The sequence below is a fragment of the Hypanus sabinus genome, chromosome 21 (genome assembly GCF_030144855.1).
Source record: "Hypanus sabinus isolate sHypSab1 chromosome 21, sHypSab1.hap1, whole genome shotgun sequence".
Classification (NCBI taxonomy): domain Eukaryota; kingdom Metazoa; phylum Chordata; class Chondrichthyes; order Myliobatiformes; family Dasyatidae; genus Hypanus; species Hypanus sabinus.
In genome coordinates this window covers 43543813-43565852 of record NC_082726.1, presented here as the reverse complement: position 1 = coordinate 43565852, position 22040 = coordinate 43543813, and the positions used below count along the sequence as shown (strand labels likewise).

Here is a 22040-nt window from a genome sequence, read left to right as displayed (position 1 = left end):
ACCCTATATGTATGAAGGCTCAGAAGGTGGGTTTCTTGCCTCGGAGACCTGTGGCTGTAAGCAAGGAGCTAATGAACGCCATTTCCAGAGATGCCCAGTGAAAAGGGGTTTCATAAGTAATTAAAAATAATTGTTCAGCATGATTGAACTAATGATATTAGGTAAATCTTAATGAAGTGTAAGAGTTTTCTTTTTAGTCAATAAGTAATCATGAAATGATCCATTTTTTTCATTTGTGTGGTACATTGATAAAGGAGAAACGATGAAATCAGAAGATTAAAAAAATGTTTTCAGGAAAGATGTAAATGGTATAAACCATTGTTGGGTTGGATAAGTGAATTGCCCAAACACAGGCAAGACTAGAAGGTTAAGGCACAAGGGATCCATGGTGTTGGCAAACTGGATTTAAAATTGACTTGGTGACAGAAGGTAAAAATGTAGTGACTGAACGGTATTTTTCTGACTGCAAGTTTATAGCCAGGGGTATTCTGGGATAATTGTCATTTTTAATAACTTAAGAGAATATGGATTGTGCTGATGAAACTAAAATTGTAGAATAATAAAAGGTGAGGATGGCTGTGAAAGGATACAGAGGGACTTGAATCAGTTGAAAGTTGGGCAGAGCAGTAGCAGATGGAACTGAATTCATTTCAGACCAGCGTGACGTAATGTAGTTTGGGATACTACATTCTAACACGATACTTACAGTAAATGGCAGGACCTCTGAAGTGTTGATGGACAGAGGATGTTGGGGTGCAAAAATATTGAGTGCATGTATCCAGCTAGGGTGCCTAAGAGTGTTGCACAGTACCATATTTGTCAATGTGGAGTGGAGAATGAGTTTGTAAGTCTGGAAGGAGCGAAGGATGTCAGGAATGGTGAAGGTGGAGTGCTACGGGAGGGGTGTGGTACAGGTAGCAGAGGAGGAGTGCTGGGGCGCGGTTGGTGTGGGTGTAGACACACCAAGCCTTGAGGCACCAGGCAAGGTCATTTGATTCAAAACAATTGGTTTATTGATCTTTACAGAATGTCTCTCTGGTGCTTCTCACTCCCTCCCCCACCCCCCTTGCCCTTTTCCAACCATGATTACACTCTTCCTGCTCTCTTCCCACTCCGTTTACAATAGAGAACCATATCAGAATCAGGTTTATCATCACTCAGGTATGTCATGAAGTTTGTTTATTTGGCAGTAGTATATTAGTACATAAAATTTCAATGCTATCATGCAAAAGTCTTAGGCACCCTAGTTCTATCTATTGATTATTTCAGTTATTCTTGCTGAAATACAGGAAACTGAGGAGTGATTTTAAGGATTTGTAAAATTTGAAGGGGTGTAGATAGGGGAGTTGGAGTATTTTTCCTTGGGTGGAAGGGAAAAATTAAGAGATTAGAAGAGCAAGTTTTTCCACGTAGATGGAATGATCTGCCAAGGAAGTGGGAAAAGCAGATACAAATACAGTGTTCAAAGGTATATGGATAGGTACATTGGTAGAAAAGGAGTAGGGAGACATGGGCTTAATGTGGGAAGATGTGAGTAATACAGATTACAATTGACATAAATAAGTTGAGCTGGAAGGGTCTTTTTCTGTGCTATCAAGCTTTATAACTCTAAGAACAATAGGGAAAAATTTGATAAAATATTCTTGTAATAGAATAAAAATTATGGAGCCAGTAAATTATATGATCTATGTTGCCTCAAGTGTAAAAATACTAAGCCACAGCACAATGATGTAAGAGGAAGCCTGGTAGCTGTACTGTGCAGGAAACCACATGATAACCTACTGAGATACTGTCTGGTGTAAGGTCCCTTGCAAGTTTAAAATGTGTTAAATTGGAAGATCTTATTTGTATAATAGAATTTGGAAATGTAGTTATATTCTTTGAGTGAATTATTATCTGATTAGTGGTTTCTTTCAAATAATTGCTTATAGCATATTAGAAATCATAGTGTTACCTAACAACTGTAAAATCTTGATTGTTGCATTGTCCTTAAAGCATCATTGTTGTACTCATTTTTGGAGATTTTGAGTGTTGTTGATAAAGACAATAATTTTAATCCCTCCCAATTACCACACACAAGTCGCAGTTGTTTCACTCTCTTAAATTGGTACGTTTATTGTGGGAAAGATAGGCTCACAGCATTACTTGGTAGGAAGTTCTGGGATAATGACTTAGTACAATGAGGGGGTGTCAATATGTTTTCAAATCAGAATTTTGCACAGTATGCAGAGAAGCTTCAGATTATGATGGTTCCCCCAAGCACACAAGTGTGAGAAGGCACAAATTTGCGATGTCCTTTCAGAGAAGCCCATGCAAGTAACTGTAGTGCATAGTGTGGATTATGCACACTGCAGCCGTACACTTGTGATGGAGGGAATGAATGTTTTCTGTGGTGTATCGATTCAGGGACTGTATTGTCTATTGTTGTCAACATTGTTGAGTGTTGTTGGAGCAGCACTCATTCAGGTGACTGTTCTTTACTCTTTCTGACTTGTGCCATGTAGATGGTGAAAGAATTAAAGATGTAAGCAGCTATAATTCACTACAGCATACCCAACCTCTAAACTTTTGCTGCAACCATGGTATTTAGGTGTTGGGTGACGTTAAGTTTCTATTAATGGTAAACCACCAGGATGTTTGACAGTGGGAGGTTCATTGTGGTTAACAGTTAAATGTCTTCTTGCTGCAATTGGTCATTGCCTTGCAGTGTTACTTGCCAGTTATTAGCCATTTCTTTCCCTAAATTTTGCTGTATGAATGAGTGGACTCTTTCAATGGCTGAGATTGGGGGGGGGGGGGGGGTGGAGGTGTGGTTTGTTGGTTGATGATTTGAGTTGACCACTAAGCAATCATTAGTAAACACTTACAATTTTTGACTTTATGATCAAAAGAATATTATTGAGGAAGCAACTAAAATGATTGAATGAAAGAAGCTGCCCTAAGGAACTATAGCAATGTTTTTCTAAGGCTGCATTGGTTGACTTTCAACAACAATATTAATCTTACTTTCTGCAAAGCAAGAGTTCAACCACAGGGGTATTTTCCCCTTAATATCTTTTGATTTCAGTTTACTATGATTTATGACGTTCACACTCAACTTCTGGAAATCATGGTCTCTGAAGCAAATATTGAAGAATTTAAGGTCTATCCATTTCTACCTTTGTTGTCAACTCCATTGGTTTGGTAATGCTGGTGAAGAAGAATGTAGGTGATGTAGGTGTTTAGCACATAGTCATATTCTTGGAATTACTGACTTAGGCAATTATTAGGCTTGATTAACTTGTTTGTGGGACAGTTCCCCTGTTTTAAAGAACAGTCCCCAGCTCTAAATTTTAGTTCTCTGTCCTTGGGGAAAATACTCTTTGCCCTATCTGTATCTCATGATTTCCCATGCACAAAGTTGTGCTATCTCCAATTAGACCTTACCTATTTAAATGTTGATAGATCCAGTTGTTGGACATGCTGACTTGTAGCTTCTGGCTTGTCTTTACTACCTTTCTTGTATATGGTACAGCATTAGAGACTTCCCAGTTTTCTGCAACTTTAAAATCTGCTACTAAAGATGGACCAAACATCGACAAGAGTGTAGTGTTTTCATTCAGGTGTAAAAACTCTGAACTAAACACTGAGGTAAACCATAGTCAATGAGGCACAATCGCAGTAAGATTAACCGTTTACTGTTCACTCTTCCACATTAATGTATGCTGAAAACTGTTGATAAAACAATACAAAATATATACAGTATTTGTTTCCTTCTTGGCATCACATTTTCATCATAAATACTTGTAAAAGTAAAACTACAACAAACTATATTACATTAAAGTACAACATACAGTCAGAATCTACCTACGCCATCAACTGGCTTTAAATACACTTCGCACAAACTATCCAGTAACGCTTTCAATAGCACAAGAAAATAAAATTTATCAACCTTCATTACTTCTAACAGAATCAGTGTTAACATTTTTACTTCAACATATCGATTATCTTATAAACTTAAGGCGTTGCTTCTATGATGTTTCTTAGTTTTAATAAAAACTTTTCTTGCGCTGATCCGGCCCCTCCTTCCTGTTTCTCCAAACTGGTATTTTCCCACAAGACGTGGCAAAGCTGGGTGTGACATCATCGCATGCCGCGATACATCACAGACGGTGAATTTACTTTCAACAACCTTAACGTTAACTAGAAAATAATTACAAACGAATTACTAAAGCGAAAATGTAATAAAGCTAAACAAATGCCTTAAGGGCAGCGCAAAGAGCATCTACAATTTCTGCAGTGTTTGAGAGGAGGAGTTTGGAAAGTTGATTGAGCAGAAAATTATTTTGCTGCATTTGAATTTAATGCTTTAGATTGATGCCACATGGTCCATTTTTTGTTTGAATGTAGTAGTTGTGGTACAATTGGTCCATTGCTGAGTAAAGCCAAAAGTAAATCAAAGGAAGTAGGTGTGGTCTCTCAAAAAAAACCAGGCTGTAAGATTGGCAGAGTTTTCTGGGCAATCTTGATTTTTTTATGGCTATTAGTAAAACTGTTTGTTTTCTGAGTTCCAGGTTATGAAATTCCCACAGATTTTGTAGTGATATTTCAACTCTGGTCTCAGGATCGTTAGTCCATATGTCAAGTTTAGTGGTCCAATAATTAGTGTGCTACTATCATTTTGACCCTGTTGTAGTTAAATATGAACTTAATACCATACAATGTGCAATGTGAATGATATTTCATTTTTGATTTATGATTTTTGAATTTTCTTGAAAACGTTATTTTTTTTCTCTTTTAGGATTAGTCAAGAATTTGAATCTTGCAAGATATCTATGGAGTGAGTGTAGAGTCAGCTGCCAGAACAGTGAAGACTTTTAAAACTTAATATACTACTCCTGATTTTATAAGGTATGTTGAAAACTGCATTTATTTATATGTATTAAGCAACAGGAAAAGAACAAATTTCAGAAATTACTACTCACATGTGTGTAAGAGTTAACTTAATTTGTGTTCTATTTTTATCAAAGGTTTATTTTATTGTCAAAATATGCATGTATACTTGGGGGGTACCACCATAACCTGAAGCTTCTCTACATGCTGCGCAAAATTGTGATTTGAAAACATTCCCACTTTGAGGGAATAAGTGGAGGTGAGCAATAAACAAGTGCATGGTTGAGAGAGACATCCCAAAAAATAGAAGAACTCACAGACCTTCCTATCTCATGCTGAGGACAGAAGATCCAGAACTTTAGGATTTGTTATTGTCACTGTTCTTTGCAAGTGAGGAGGTCGGTAGTTGTTATTGTGGCTGTTTTTCTTGTGGAGTAGGAGGATTTAGAGGTTTGCGAGTTTTGTTTCTTTTCTTTTTCATGACTTGATGTCTTTTCTTTCATCAACACCCATGGTCTTTCTGTATTTAATGGTGATGTGGAGTTGACAAATATCAGACTGAGCAGTATTAAAGAGCATTTGTTAATTACCATGAATACTGGAAATCTAAAAATATAGAAAATGCTGGAATGGATGGATAAGGTAGCATCTGTGGATGTGACCTTTCATTGCATTATAAACATAAATTAGTTTGTCCAGATTGCTTGTGCTGCTCCCCTTAACCTTGAGAACAAATCTGGGCTGAAACCACCTTCAACATGAGAAAATTTGCAGATGCTGGAAATCCAAAGCAACCCATACTCAACACTGGAGGAAATCAGCAGATCAGGCAGGACCTGAAGAAGGGTCTTGGCCCAAAACGTCAACTGCTTCCTCTGTTCCAAAGATGCCGCCTGACCTGCTGTGTTCCTCCAGCATTTTGTGCGGGTTACTTTGAAACTTTCATCTCTTGGTCAGACTTCAGACAGTGTGTGTTATGAATGCAATTGGGTGAGATTGGATTTTGCCATTCCAGGTAATAAATGATCTTTCAGCTAGGTCACCCATACAGCCACCTGTTTAGAGGCATGCATATGTCAACCATATTGCAGATAATAAAGTAGCCGTAATGGAATGGTAGAGCAGACTTGATGGGCTGAATGGCCTAATTCTTGTATTATGCCTTATGATCCTAAAACTGCTTCTTGCATCTCCGATACTGCACGAACGTGATAATATTTGCTGCATTTTCTCTTTTGATTTGCATTAAGCTAAATGTCACAGAAATTTAAGCATATTTAATTATATTGATAGCACAATTCAAGTACTGCAGAAAATCTTGTGAAAATGTAATCATCCTCATTGATAATCTGTATTTAATCATTTTTGTGAAGTATGAAAGCTTATTGAGTTACTCAAGTAACTGGTGTGCATTTATGCCTCGCAGGCCGTGCTTCTGTAATTGAATTTTGTTATTATCACCTTTTGCCTAATGTCGAGAGATGTCTATAATGATTGACAATAATTCAAGCGGTGGATTTGTATCGATATTCTGTATTGGTGTAGTATTCATACTTGTTATGTGATTTTGTTCATGAAATAAGATTTCTTTTGTATTAAACTGTCAAATTTATTTAAAAAGTTTACAGTTAATGACATTTAAATTGAACAGCTTTGATAGATCTATTTTGTGTTGTTTGACAGAGTATTTGTATGACCTATACTAATTTTTTGAAAGATGGATGTTAAATAGTCATAATTATGTTATGACCACCTTTCACAGCTTACAATTTAAGCAAGATGCCTGTGTAATCTTATTTTCTCTGTTATTCATTTAGCTAATTTCTCAGCAATATTTCTGTTTTACCTTAAATTCTGGCACCATAAAAGATAATTGTGTTTGGAATAATAATTTGTCTGTTAATCTGTTTAGAACCATAGAACATTACAGCACAGAAACAAGCCTTTTGGCCTTTCTTGGCTGTGCCGAACCATTTTTCTGCCCAGTCCCACTGATCTGCACCTGGACCATATCCCTCCATACCCCTCTCATCATGTACCTGTCCAAGTTTTTCTTAAATGTTAAAAGTGAGCCCGCATTTACCACTTCATCTGGCAGCTCATTCCACACTCCCACCACTCTCTGTGTTTAAAAAAAAAAGCCCCCCCCCATGTTCCCTTTAAACTTTTCCCCCTTCACCCTTAACCCATGTTCTCCTAGCCTCAGTGGAAAAAGCTTGCTTGCATTCACTCTTATCTATACCCATCATAATTTTATATACCTCCATCAAATCTCCCCTCATTCTTCTATGCTTCAGGGAATAAAGTCCTAATCTATTCAACCTTTCTTTGTAACTCAGTTTCTCAAGTCCCGGCAACATCCTTGTAAACTTTCTCTGCACTCTTTCAACCTTATTAATATACTTCCGTAATTCAGTGACCAAAATTGCACACAGTGCTCCAAACACGAGGAAATCTGCAGATGCTGGAAATCCAAGCAACACACTGTTACGAATGTGCCACAGCTCTGAGGGGCCGAAGGGTGCGGGGTAGCCCCCTCCTTTGTGAGAATCACAAGATCACTATTAAGTCAGTTCAGGAGACCCAGTAAATGAGAGAAAGACATGCAGAATCCACAATGAGTTGGAATGTGTCGTGGCCTCCGAAAGGCGGAGCCATTGATGCCAGCTATTGTCTCTTGGAGACGGACTTGTGTATTGAATCCGATTCGATGCATTGAAGCCCCAGGCAATGAACCGAGGGGGAGGTTGGTGGAGGGATTGCATCATCCCAACTTGATTGACATCTGAGACCCTGTGAGTCAGGATAAAAGAGGGTCTGTGGGAACAGTCCCTCAGACGCACCAGAAGAAACACTAGCGATCCCGTATCAGCAAAAGCCGGTGGGAAGGCCACATGCATCCGTTTCCATTTGCCCCAGAATTGGTGTGCCTTTACCACGGAAGAACGGTTTTTAGCTAACAACGGGGAAATCAACTCCCAATGACTCTTGAAGGATTGACATCATAAAAGGAATGGGCAAGTTTTAACCCGTCTTTCTCTCCAACCAAAGAGCTGCAGCTTGAATGAACTAAAGTGACTTTTATATTTCCATCGGACAATATATTATCCCCTAGACAATGATAGAGCTATTTCTTATTGGTTGTTATTATACCCGTGCTTTTAGATTTAGTATTGACGACATATATTATCTGTGTGTTTGCATTGGTATTATTTTTGTGTATTTTTATCAATAAATACTGTTAAAAATAGTACCATCAGACTTCAACGGACCTCTCTATCTTTGCTGGTAAGTGACCCAGTTATGGGGTACGTAACAACACACAAAATGCTGGTGGAACGCAGCAGGCCAGGCAGCATCTATAGGGAGAAGCACTGTCGACGTTTCAGGCCGAGACCCTTCATCAGGACTAACTGAAAGGAAAGATAGTAAGAGATTTGAAAGTACTCCAAATTTGGCCTCACCATAACATTCCAACTCTTATACTCAATACTTTGATTTATAAAGGCCAATGTACCAAAAACTCTCTTTACTACCCTATCTACCTGTGACACCACTTTTAGGGAATTTTGTATCTGTATTCCCAGATCCCTCTGTTCTACTGTACTCCTCAGTGCCCTACCATTTACCTTGTATGTTCTACCTTGGTTTTTTTCTTCCAAAGTGCAATACCTCACACTCGTCTGAATTAAACTCTATCTGCCATTTTTCAGCCCATTTTCCAGCAGGTCCAAATCCCTCTGCAAGCTTTGAAAACCTTCCTCACTGTCCACTACACCTCCAATCTTTGTATCATCAGCAAATTTGCTGATCCAATTTACCACATTATCATCCGGATCATTGATATAGATAACGAATAACAATGGACCCAGCACTGATCCCTGTGGCACACCACTTGTCACAGGCCTCCACTCAGAGAAGCGATCCTCCACTACCACTGTCTGACTTCTCCTATTGAGCCAATGTCTAATCCAATTTACTACCTCACCATGTATACCTAGCGACTGAATCTTCCTAACTAACCTCCCATGCGATACCTTGTCAAAGGCCTTACTGAAGTCCATGTCGACAACATCCACTGCCTTTCCTTCATCCACTTTCCTTGTAACCTCCTTGAAAAACTCTAATAAATTTGTTAAACATGACCTACCATGCACAAAGCAGTGTTGACTCTCCCTAATAAGTCCGTCTATCTGAATACTTGTAGATCCTATCCCTTAGTACTCCTTCCAATAATTTACCTACTACTGACGTCAAACTTACTGGCCTATAATTTCCCAGATTACTTTTTGAAATTATTAGTGTGGATTGGCTACAGAAAGCAGTAGTCCTAAAAACTGGTATAATTAATTTGGGTTAGGTATTGATTTGTTGATTGGGGTTGCTTGTATTTAAATTTGTCACTTTCTGAAATCCTACTAGCACGATTCATTATAGAAGAGATTTAACTGTTAGAATGAAATGAATTCTTGGTGAAAATCAATATAAAAGGTAATATTGATTTTTTTTTAGACTGTCCAACAGTTGGGTAAAAATCTTCAGATGTTTGAAACTGTTGAATACTGCAGTTAGGAATAAATCGAAAAACCATTTAATACATAGTCCTATTTTACTTCTGCTCTTTCAAGTAGGTAGAGTGTTAATGAGTGCCTATGACCAAATTTTACACTCTTTCAAAGATGGTGACGATTCTAATGAATATTACCGGTAGCCCCCGAGTTACAAACGTCCAACTTACGGACAACTCGTACTTACGAACTGAGGAAGGAGAACGTCGTCCGCCATTTTAAGTCGGATCCTGATGCCGTCCGCCATTTTAAGTCGTTGCCGTTGATGCTGTGTTGAGTGTTTAACTTTGTATTTGGCTGAAAACTTTCTTAGATTCATGCTGATCCCACCCCCCCCCCCGCACCCATTCTGGTTGGCTAGTGGCGCAGTGAGATCAGTGCCAGGCTGGAGAACAGAGGTTTCTGAGTTCGATCCAATGACAGACTGCTCCCGTGCCAGGTTGATGTCGATCCAGTGACTCCCGTACCATCCGTGCCGGGTTGATAATCGAGCTTGCAACTTGACCTCGTAAAAAAAACTGCCACCTTCAGTTTAAATTCTCCCCAAATACAAATACCCCCAAACCCAGCACAGCCCCCACTTGTCCCATTCAGCCTGTCTCAGTGTTAGGACCCAGTGGACCTTGGGAGCCGGTGGAGCTCGGGACCCGCTCCCGCAGTTTCTGTTCTGTTGACGGTGTGCGGTGGTCGTTAGGACCCAGTGGACATTGGGAGCCGGCGGAGCTCGGGACCCGCTGCCCGCAGTGTTTCTGTTCCGTTGACGGGAAGCGATCGCAATTGAAAATAAAGGGGAAATAATGAAGCGTTTGGAAAGAGGTGAAATGCCATCGGTCATTAGAAAAGCGTTAGGCTCCAGTCGGTCAATAATTGGAACAATTTTCAAGGATAACAGATTAAGTGAGAATAATGGAGCACGTGAAAAGCTCTGCCCTGATGAAAGCCACAATTATTACTAAGCAACACAGTGGTTTAATTATTGGAATACATACGTTTTTAAGTGTTTTATATGCATAGAAAAGTAAAATATATACTAAGACAAACGTTTGACTAATTGACGCTAAATAATACCGGATGTACTTGTTCTGGCTTACCTACAAATCCGACTTAAATACGGACTCAGGAATGGAACTCGTACGTAACCTGGGGACTGACTGTATTGCTGTTTATTACTAGCTGTGTCTCTTGCTGAGTGAAAATTTGTCTAATTTGGCTAGTGCTAATTTATATATTTAAAACATCATTTCTGGATTAATAAATCTTGTTTGTTCAGTATAGTAGTTGAGCACTTAACCAAACACAAAAGAAGTTTGACAGAATATATACATTTCATTTTGCTTTGATTTGCAAATTAATAGCTTATTTCCATTATATGCAATTAGGATATAATGTCAATTATTCCAATTCTATTTTTAACATCTTCCCCTTTTGCCAGCTATTTTAGCTATTTCCTTGGCTCCACTTGAGATCAATGTATGAAATCCTTATTCCATTCCTAGTTGCCTGAGCCATCTTTCTATGTTTATATTTTCTATCTACTTGTGAATTTAACCAGTCAATTCAACTAAAATGACTCGTCAGAGGAAAACAAGCTCAAACATTGAGTTTTTGAGGTGTTTTTCATGAGCAATGAACTGATGTCACTGTCCTGTAAAACAGCGAATAATACTGCTTTTGAATATGAGGATTAAGACCAATTTCAATGAGATATGTAGGTTTATGGGTACTATTGTTTAAAAATGAAATGACTACAGTGAACTCTTTTATACTAATTTAATGACATGACTTTTCCCAGGTTTCTTTTCCCATGCTGCTGGTCTCTTTAATACTATTTATAAATATGGAAAGGATCAAGATGGTGGCGTTCATGGATGCAGAGGCCACTCCGGCTCCAACCAACGGTGAAATGTCTTGTTCTGTTCATCAATTCTATGACTGAAAAAATAGAGCTGAACATTATGAATACTAAAATCTATAAGTCTACCTTGCTAGTAAGAGGATTAACAAAGGTGCTGCACGGTTATGGATTAACGCAGGGAGCGAACTCTTGCTCCGTGCTGCAGCCTACTACAGCTGCTCAGGGAAGCTGAAAGTATGGAGAAGCGTAGAAAGTATGCCAGTATTAAAGTGGATCCCTGCAGGTTCACACTCCCATTCATTCTACTCGCTAATGTCAGATTGCTGGAAAAAAAACTGGAGCATCTGCATCTCCAGCAGGAGATGAGGGGCTGTTGCATGTTCATCTTGACAAATATGCCTTCAGGACTTCATTCCAGACTTGGTCATCTAAGTCGAAGACGTAATCTCCTTTTGGGCAGTCAGAAATGCTATGGCCACTTGTAAGACCCACAGAGGATGTCTATGTGTCTACATCAGTAAGAACTAGTGTGTGAATGCCTTGGTAGTAATGGCCCACTGCTCACCTCAGATAGAGTTTAAATGGTGACGTGCAGGCCCTTCTACTTTCTGAGGCAGTTCACCACCATTGTGATTATTGCTGTTAAGATCCCCTTCTTCCCAACCCACCCCCCCCCCATCCCCCATGCTATTGCTGGGGAAGCACTGCAGAAGTTTCCCGTGCATTCTGTGACCTCAAAAACTTCCACCCTGATGGTGTCTTCATTGTGGCTGATGACTTCTATCATGGCAACTTAAAAATAGTACTGCCAAAGTTCTACCAGTATGTCAACTTTGCAACCCAAGGAGACAATATACTAGACCTGGTTTATACCAACGTTAGTGGAGCCGACAAGGCTGTCCCTTACCCTCACCTTGGATACTCACCCCACAAATCCATTTTTCTAATATCTGCCTACAGATCACTGGTTAAAAAAGTTCAACTAGTTTATGAAGAGACCAGGACCTGGTCAGAAGATGCCACCTCAGCATTGCAGGACTGCTTCGAAAGGACTGACTGGAGCATATTCTAGAAGGAGGCTACCTATGATTACCAGGTTACCATTGATGAATATGTGGGATTGGTGACTGTTTCTGTCAGGAGAATGCATTGGGAACATTAATGTAATTAAACGCTACACTGCCAGGGCAAACCAGAAACCATAGCTGACTGCAGAGATTCGTGCACTGCTCAGATTGGGGCACTGCCTTCAGACTGGGAGATAGAACATATCTAATATCAGTAAAAGCTTACCCATGCTATCAGGAAGGCAAAGCATGAGAAAGCACAGAAGATTCACAGACACCTCTGTGACAACAGGGACATGTGGCACATAGAGCAGAGTATTCAAACCGAAAGATTACAAGTTCACCCTGTGCGTGAATGTGTCTCCCTTCCTGATAGGCTGAGTGCCTTCTGTGTATGATTTGCTGCATTGAATGATGTGACATTGAGGAAAGCCCTCTCTTCCGCTGAGGAACAGGTACCCTCCCTGGCCCCAGCCAAGGTGAGGAGAATCCTAGCCAGGGTAAACCCAAGCAAAGCTGTGGGGCTGGGCAGTATAACTGGTTGGGTGTTGAGGGACTGTGTGGATCAGCTAACAGAGATCTTAATGGACATTTTCAATATCTCTTTGAAACAGTCCACTCTCCCTGCAGCCTTCAAGGCAGCCACCAACATTTGAATGTCCAAGACAGCAATGGTAATTAGCCTAAACCAGTACATCCAGGGAACTGACCTCAACAATCATAAGATCATAAGATATAGGAACAGTCTGTTCTGGCATTATATAATGGCTGATCCATTTTCTCCCTCAGTCCCAATCTCCTGCCTCTAGAGCTGGATGTGACAACAAATTTCACTGATTCACCACTCTCTAGCTAAAAAAATTCCTCATCTCCATTCTAAAAGGACATCCCTCTATTTTGAGGCTGTGTCCTTTGATCTTAGACTCCCCCACCAGAGGAAACATCCTCTCCACATTCACTCCATTGAGGCCTTTCAACATTTGATAGGTGTCACTGAGGTCATCTCCTCATTCTTCCGAATTGCAGAGTAGAAGCCCAGAGGCACCAAATGCTTATCATATGACAAGCCTTTCAATCCCGGAGTCATTTTTATGAATGTCCTTTGAACCCTCTCCAATGTCGGCACATCCCTTCTTAGATAAGCAACCCAGAACTGCTCACAGTAATCCAAGTGAGATCTCACCAGTACTTACTATTACATTCTTGATTTTATATTCTAGTTCTCACAAAATGAGTGCTAACATTGTATTTGCCTTTCTCACCGCAGACTCAACCTGCAAATTAACCTTTTGGGAATCCTTCATGAGAACTCCTAATTCCCTTTGCACTTCAGAGTTTTGAATTTTCTCCCCATTTAGAAAATAGTCTATGAATTTTCAACCTCTCACTGCTATGGGTGGAAGTTCCCACTTGCTTCAAAAAGAAAACAATTGTACCAGTGCCTAAGAAGTTTAATGTAGGCTGCCTTAATGACTATCGCCTGGTAGCACTCACATTCACAGTAATGAAATGCTTTGAGAGGTTGGTCATGACTAGACTGAACTCCTGCCTCAGCAAGAACCTGGACCCACTGCAATTTGCCTTTCGCCACCATAGGTCTATTGACAGATGCAATCTCAATGGCTCTTCACACAGCATTAGACCACCTGGACAACACAAGCACCTATGTCAGGAGGCTGTTCATTGACTATAGCTCAAGTTGCAGACCCCGGGCCTCTGTACCTCCCTCTGCAATTGGATCCTTGACTTCCTATCTGTGCGGATTGGTGATAACATATCCTCCTCGCTGACGATCAACACTGGCGCACCTCAGGGGTGTACGCTTAGCCCACTGCTGTATTCTCTATATACACATGGCTGTGTGGCTAGGTATAGCTTAAATGCCATCTATAAATTTGCTGATGATACAGTAGTGGTGTGCTACACACAGAGCTAGAAATAATAACACGCAGTCTGTAAGTTGCACTCCAGACTAGTTTATTCAAATTTCGTGGCACTGGCTTTTACGCAGTTCCGTTCCCACCCTCTCCAGGCGGAAATAATGTCAGAGGTGCATTACAAAAGTCTTTTTCCACACGCGGTCTTTCTCCCCTTGCTGGTGAAGAAGGCGGCCCAGCGCCATTTTGGGGCTGGCCCCTCTGCCGACACGTGCGCCATTTTGTGAGCTGGTTCGCCTACGTAGAAACTGGGTCGCCACATAATCCCCCCCACCCCCAGAACTGGCGATACACCCCACCAATGTCCACAGTCTGGATTAGTCTCTGTTTGGGCAGTCTGCCTCTGTGCCGTGGTGCCTGAACGTCGACCGGCTGTGCCAAGTCCACGTGAGCCGGTTTGAGTCGGTCCACCGTGACAACCTCCTCTTCCCCCCCCCCCCCCCAATGTCCAGAAAATACGTAGACCTGTTGTTCCTGATCACCTTGAATGGCCCCTTGTATGGCCGCTGCAGCAGTGCCCGGTGTGCGCCCCTTCATACAAATACAAACTTACAGTTCTGCATGTCTTTGGGTACGCAGGTCAGGATTTGTCTGTGCTGTGAAGTTGGTACGGGGGCCAGGTTGCCGAGCCATTCGCGTAGTCTGTCCAGGACTGCTGCGGGTTCTTCCTCTTGCCCCGTTGGGGTTGGTATGGACTTTCCTGGGACGACCAGGGGTGCGCTGTACACCAGCTTGGCCAACGAGGTGTGCAGATCCTGTTTGGGTATTGTCCGGATTCTAAACAGGACCCAGGGAAGCTCGTCCACCCAATTAGGCCCTTTCAGGTGGGCCATGAGAGCCAACTTCAAGTGACGGTGGAAGCGTTCCACTAGTCCGTTTGACTGTGGGTGGTAGGCAGTTGTGTGGTGTAGCTGTGTTCCCAACAGGCTGGCCAGAGCCGACCACAGGTTGGAGATGAACTGGGCGCTTCTGTCGGAGGTAATATGGGCCGGTATCCCGAAGCGTGCTACCTAAGTTGCAGTCAGCGCTCGGGCACAGGAATCGGCGGTGGTGTCAGTGAGTGGGACCGTCTCTGGCCATCTCGTGAACTGGTCTACCATAGTTAGGAGGAACCGCGCTCCTTGCAATACTGGCAGGGGCCCCATGATATCCACATGAATGTGATTGAACCTCTGGCAGATGGGTTTGAACTGCGGCGGGGCTTTGGTGAGCCACTGCACTTTGGCTGTTTGGCACTGCGTGCATGTTTTGGCCCACACAAACTTGCTGGAGACCATCTGGACAGTTGTCCTGATAGATGGGTGCGCCAAGCCATGTAGCCACGTCACACAGGAGGGTCCTATCACCTGGGCCTATGAGGAAGTCTTGCAACCGCAAACCCGAGACTGTGGTCCTGTAGCTGGGCATCTCGTCATTTGCTTGCTGTGCCTCCGCCAGTGCTGCATAGTCCACCCCTAGGGACAGGGCCTGGATAGCTGGTCTGGAGAGTGCTCCCGCCGCGACGTTATCCTTTCCCGAGACATGCTGGATGTCCGTCGTGTACTCGTAGATGTAGGACAGATGTCGCTGCTGGCGGGCCAACCAGAGATCGGACACCTTCGTGAACGCGAAGGTCAGCAGTTTGTGGTCTGTGAACGCAGTGAACCTGAAATGCTGGATTGCCAGATACAGTGCCAACAGCTCCCGGTCGAAGGCACTGTACTTGAGTTGAGTTTGGGTGGTTGTAGGTGTCTACTGAAGAATGCCAGGGTTTGCCAGCGCCTTTCGATGAGTTGTTCCAGCACCCCAACGACTGCTGTGTTGTATGTGTCTACTGTGAGGGCGGTTGGAACGTCCATTCTGGGGTGCACCAGCATCTGCCAAGACTTATTTGGCTTTAACGAAAGTGGCTGCAACCTCGTTATCCCAAGTAATGTCCTTGCCTTTACCCAACATCAGGGTGAACGAAGGGCGCATGATACGGGCTGCTGAGGGGAGGAAGCGGTGGTGTAGAAGTTCACCATACCAATGAACTCCTGCAGGCCTTTGACTGTGTTGGGCCAGGCGAAGTGGCAGATCGAGTCTACCTTGGTGGGCAGAGGTGTTGCCCTGTCTTTGGTAATCTCGTGGCCCAGGAAGTCGATGGTGTTGAGTCCAAACTGGCATTTGGCCAGGTTGATCGTGAGGCTGAAATCACTCAGGCGGGAGTAGAGCTGGCGGAGGTGGGACAGATGCTCCTGATGACTATTGCTGGCTATGAGGATGTTGTCTAAGTAGATGAACGCAAAGTCCAGGTTGCGTCCCACCGCATCCATTAGCTGCTGGAACGTCTGTGTGGCATTCTAAAGGTCGAACGGCATTCGGAGAAATTCGAACAGGCCGAATGGGGTGATGAGTGCTGTTTTGGGGATGTCTTCAGGGTGTACAGGGATTTGATGGTATCCCCGAACGAGGTCCTCTTTGGAAAAGATGCTTGCCCTGTGCAGGTTTGCTGCAAAGTCCTGCATGTGCGGCACGGGGTAGCGGTCTGGAGTTGTAGCCTCGTTCAGTCTGCGGTAGTCGCTGCATGGTCTCCAGCCCCCGGCTGCTTTAGGCACCATGTGCAGAGGGGAGGCCCATGGGCTGTCGGACTGCCGTATGATCCCCAATTCTTCCATCCTCTTGAACTCCTCTTTCGCCAGGTGGAGCTTGTCCGGGGGGAGCCTTCGTGCGTGGGCGTGGAGGGGTGGTCCCTGGGTCGGAATGTGGTGCTGTATTCCATGTCTGGGCTTGGCTGCCATGAACTGCGGTGCCAGAACCGATAGAAAGTTCACCAGGATTTTGGTGAATTCATTGTCAGACAGCGTGATGGAGTCCAAGTGTGGGGCCAGCAATTTGGCTTCACCCAGGGAGAATGTCTGGAAAGTCTTGGCATGGACCAGTCTTTTCCCTTGTAAGTCGACCAGCAGGCTGTGAGCTCACAAGAAGTCCACCCCCAGGAGTGGTTGGGCCATGGTGGCTAGTGTGAAGTCCCACGTGAACCGGCTGGCGCTGTACTGCAGCTGCACTGTGTGGGTGCCATAGGTCCGTATCGTGCTGCCGTTTGCGGTCGTCAGAGTGGGTCCTGACTCCCTGTTGCAGGTGTCGTACCCCATCGGGGGTAAGACGCTGATTTCTGTTCCAGTGTCGACCTTAAATACCTTTTGAGTCATTTTAGCATTTTTGTTTGTTGTACATTGCTGAAGTCTAAACAATATTTTGAAACCACCTGCATCTAAATAGTTTTATTATCAGCACAAAGCTTTGGATTCTGTCCTTTCAACAGTTTTGGAACATCACTGTCGCATCTTCACAATTTTTTTGTAGACCAAGTGCTAACAATGGTTGTTGTTTTGACTTCAAATTTATTTAGTTATTTTTCTGTTTTTATGTGTTCTATCCCTTTTTATCATCATATTGTATCACAAATATCGTCGTGTCAGTGAGATTGACTAATCTGATTGTTTTATTCTCAGGCTCGTTCCCTTAACACGTTTTCTCGGCTGCCTTTACTATTATGGCCATTCTTTGTAATTAATCTGCTTTAATGAATTATTGAGAATAGATTACATTGTTTTGCTGGTTTTACTCCTTGATTCTTCAATTTACATTAAACGCCAGAACCCCAGGAGAACAATTGAAATAAAGTCTTGATATTTCCAGAATGATCTCTTTGTAGTGGCAAAAACTTTTTCAGTTTTTCATTCAATTAAAGCCTTCTATAATAGCTTCATCTGTTCATGTGCTGAACTTCTGTTTTCATCCACCTTCAAAAGCAGATTTTCTTAAAAAATATTTTAAAGGCTCTTTAAAGTAAGTGAAAGCTTGAATACTGCATAGCATGTTATAGTCTTAATTTTACAGGCTTTTCACCTTGTCAGACTTCAATTCCTTCCCCAGTCTTCAAGTTTTCAGAAACTGAGCTTGGTATGACCTTGTTTCTATTTCATGGTTTATTTAATTTTTCTCTTACCCTTTGTGGTCTCCTCAGTGGGGTTTAGTTTCCCACTAAAGGAGTGTACATATGTTACTGAATTTTTTTAAAGAGATGCTGGAAAATCACAGACTGCTCTGCATTTTCCTTTTCAATCTTTGGCTATTATTGTTTGAAAAGTATTAAGGTATACATTATGAATTTTAACTGTTTATGAATTAAGAGTTGGCCTTGCAACAATGCAGATACAGGGCATAAAATGTCAGATGCATATTGATTCATTTTTGACTGGTGTTTTCCCTTTTACATTTTTTGCACCTGTTGACTTGTGTACTAGATTGCTAATGTTACAATCCTTTTAAATTAAGCAAATAATATAAACTTGTATTCTAATATACAGAATTGTTATACAGTACTGGAATATAATTTTAAGACTTGGGGTTACTCGCTTGAATTCTACACAACTTGGCTCTTGGTTGTAAAATATAAATTCTTTTGTTTCTTACATAACATTTTAGTAAGATGAGTACACACCTCAGCTTTTCTCAGTAAATTGACTTTGTTTATTTGAACATTTACTGTGAAGGTCAGGATAAATATTGTGCATGTTTGATTGACAAATGATGGCCTACAACATTGTAATAGTTCTGTTGATTGACAGTATTAAAATTGATCTTGAACACGATTAATTACATTGTGAATTGTAAAGCCTGGTTTATACTTCTGCATCGCCTCTATGTTGTAGGTACCATGTACGCTACGCCGTACCCTATGCCATAGGGTGACGTATACCTCCCCAAAAAAGTAACTCGAAAGTCGTGGCAACACAGACCGCAACTGTGATTAGTCTGCTTGGTAGCATCGCATTTGCTCCTATGCATTTCCGGTTGCTTCTTCTCCGCCATGTCTGTACACCAATGCGAAATAGAGGAACCAAATCATCAAATGTACCTGCCGACATGCAAAAACGTTTGAAATGCATTTCCTCGTTCATGTCTCTCACGAAGAAGCTCAACACAGTGGCATAGAAACCCCACCTCCAACTAGCATTTTGGCGCACACCAATGCATTCTTGCTATGGCGTAAAGCCTACCAAGAAGTATAAATCAGCCTTTAGATGTTAATTGTAATGTATATTTTGCTAGTTATACATTCTACACAAGGACCCAAAGATTAACATGGTTTCTCTTTGATTTTCCTGAAACAACGCCTTTCTTACGCCTTTTGGGAAGCTATAATAAGGCAAGAGAATTCACCTGTAAATAGGCAATTAAAATACATGGAGACACCAAGGGACCTCGGAGTGGATATCCTCACATAGATAAAGGCAGCAGTTCAGACCAATAAGAAGTTTAAAATGACATTCTTGATACTTCAGCTGAAGAAAAGGATGCTAGAGCAAAGAGGGTGTGCTTCAAATGTACACAATGCACAAATACAAGGGATTCTGCACATGTTAAAAATCCTGAGCAACACATACAAAATGTTGGTGGAACTCAGCTGGCCAGGTAGCATCTATGGAAATGAATAAACAATCGACTGAGATCCTCCTTCAGGACTGGAAAGGAAGTGGGAAGAAAATTAGGATTGACATCTCTCAAAGAGACTTTGCAGTGGAGCAGCAGCAAACCATATTTTGTAGATGCTGGAAATCCAGAGCAAGGCACACACGCACACACGCACACACACACACACACACACACACCCCCCCCCCCCCCCGAGACCCTTCTTTAGGACTGTTTACAATACTTCATAGAGCTATCTAGTTGAGTTAATTACCATCCAGTTTACTTATAGTCATTAGCAAAATGATGAAAGTGCCACTTTTGGTGCTGTCAATTGACATTTTCTCTCCAGTAATCTGTTCACTGATGCCCATTTTAGCTTTAGACAGTTCTAGTTATATCAGAGTCTCAATCCAATTGTGTGCAGAGAGTTTAATTTCAGGCTTGTCTTGTTTGGAGGACCCTTCACATCAAGGCAGGGCTTGACCAAGTTTGGCATCAAGAAACTTAATAGAACTTAAGTTATGGGAATAAAACCTGGAGTAATAACTTGCACAAAGGAAGATGAATAAGGTTGTTGAAGGCCAATCATCCCAGTTCAAAGACATATACTGCAGAGTTTGTTTGGTAATATTCTATGTTCAATCAACTTCAGCTGCTCAATCATTGACTTCCTTCCATAAGGCTAGAAGTGGAGTTGCTTGTTAATAATCTTGCAATATTCAGTTCTGTTGACAGCTTTTCAGCAAATGAAGCAGTCTACATCTACACACAAGATGTAGGCAGCTTACAATCATGGACTGCTGTGGCAAGTAAATTTGTGTCATGAAAGTTCCAAGCAATGATTGATTCTAAAGCATGAAATCATCTAGCTCCTGATATTTCATGGCATTATCATTCTCAGGTCGTCCACTATGAACATCCTGAGGCCAACATTAACTAGAAACTCAAATGGACAATCTATATAAATACTATGATTGCAAGAGCAATTCTGAGGCTATCGGCCAGCAAGCGACTAATCTCCTGATATCAAAAGGCACAAGCCAGAAGCATAATAGAACACTCATCACTCACCTGTCTGAATGTAGATCCAACGTAAGATTTGACATTGTCTATTACAAAATAGCCTACTGTGACAGAACCCACCCCCCTCACACTGACAATAGCCCCATAATTCTCTATTCCCATTATCCCTGTCTGGCAATGCTGAGGTTATGCTTATTGGGTGCACATGCTAGGCTAATATGCAGCATGGGCACTTTTGTTTGTATTTGCACACTCAAGGACAGTGGCATTCTTTGACGCATACTATTTGTTGCTCCCAGATTTCAGGCAGGGGGCCGATGAATGGGCAATGTGTCTTTTTTTATAAAAGAAATGTTGCCTGTTTGTGTTGGCACATGCTCTGTGCTGGCTCAGTGGAAAGCTCATTTTGAGGATGAGGAACAGTGCTGGCTCCTGGAAAATGGTTAGTTGTCGATTGGTGGTGTTGTACAACGTCATTGTGATGAATGTATTAGAGGACATGTATGATTGTGAAGAAGCATATGAATTCCTGTATTTTGTTTTTTGTGTGTAATTATTCAGGTTCATGGTAACAACTCTTTCCGCATTCCAAAGAATGGACTACCTGTTTTCTCCTAGAGTAAGCAGATCACTACTTAAAAGTTGATTTTGGTGTAAGTGGGGAGGAGAGAGAGGATGTGGTAAGGTGAGGTGTATTATTTCAGACTGATTGTTTGGAACTGTAGTCCTAAAGCTCTGATGGTATATATCTTCATTTTCTCTTTTGTCATTTTTGTTATTTTGTCTTTTTTTTTGCACAGTAAATAATTTTGTACTTTTTTTTTTCCTAAAAAGTTTTTCACCTCTGGCGCACTATAAACACCTTTGGACTAAATGTGCTATTGCAGCCTGCCATCTAATTTTTAAAGTCCACAGCTTCATAAGGGGATGTGGCACTCACAAAAAAATCACAATCTGACATGCACTTAATCGATTCTTTAACCACGATTAACAGCAGTAGCTGTTCAAATGCATTTGTTGGGAATTGCCTTGGTTATTTTGGTAGTACTTTCCAAACTTATGATATCTAACACCAACAGGGACAGTGGCAGCAGTACTTTCATGTTTTCTTCTAGGTCAAACACTTAAAAATGTATGACCACACTTTATATTTACTGGATCTAAATCCTGGAAACACCAATTTAACAGGTTTTTATGCAAATACTTGTATAAGGAGATTACAGCAATTCATGCAGGTGGGCCATCACTATCTTTTCTATAGCAATTAAGACCAAGCAAT

At 41.7% G+C, this 22040-nt stretch overlaps 1 protein-coding gene across 4 annotated transcripts in view; it reads left to right on the top strand.

Annotated features, from left to right (window-relative positions):
• Nucleotides 1-22040, top strand: part of LOC132378990 (serine-rich coiled-coil domain-containing protein 2-like) — a 646565-nt gene that overhangs the window by 34623 nt on the left and 589902 nt on the right. For 2 of the 4 annotated variants that reach the window (XM_059946413.1, XM_059946416.1), the window contains exon 2: nt 4781-4890. The gene's annotated coding sequence lies outside the window, so the exon portion shown is untranslated. Of the gene's footprint in view, nt 1-4780; nt 4891-11301; nt 11339-12369; nt 12392-22040 lie in introns of those variants that run through there. The other 2 variants (XM_059946415.1, XM_059946414.1) reach the window with 2 other exon arrangements.